Consider the following 630-nt stretch of genomic DNA (forward strand, 5'->3'; position numbering starts at 1 on the left):
GCAGGAAAACCTTATTAAGATGATAACATAAAACCTTCTATCATGCTAATCTCAAACATGGAAATAGGTAAGTACATAAATATGATGAAAAGCAAGCAAGCTGATGCCTCCTCTGCTCCATATTGGCATGACAAAATACAGGACACCCATAATATTGTACTATAACAAACAACTAAGGACAAAATGCAGCAGAGCTTGCTAGCTGGTAACTAATCACAGAACAAGAAACATACCTTCATTGGTTGATTTGCTTGAGGATCCATTTCTTCTTCATCCTTTCAGGCAGCGCCATAAGAGCCTTGAACTTGCGGTCATCTGCTATGAGGATATCATAAGCTGCTAGCAAGCCATCATCATCCAGTCCCACAATTGCATTGAGAGCGTCAAGTATTTCTTCAGGAGAGGAGGGTTTCTCAGGAGGAGCAACTTGAGCGATATCAGCTTTGTAGGCACTGGTAAAATTATCCAGTTTCTCTCCAAGCATAGATGCAATTGAGTCATCCGATCGATATCTCTTCCTCTTCTGTTCCTCGCCGGTTTGGGTTGAAGATGTTGCGGCAGAATCAGTGTTGATGTTGTTGACATTCTCTGCAGCCATTTCCGCTGCACTTTCACCAGCAGTTCTGGCTC

Source organism: Triticum dicoccoides, chromosome 2A (assembly GCF_002162155.2).
Source record: "Triticum dicoccoides isolate Atlit2015 ecotype Zavitan chromosome 2A, WEW_v2.0, whole genome shotgun sequence".
Taxonomy (NCBI): Eukaryota; Viridiplantae; Streptophyta; class Magnoliopsida; order Poales; family Poaceae; genus Triticum; species Triticum dicoccoides.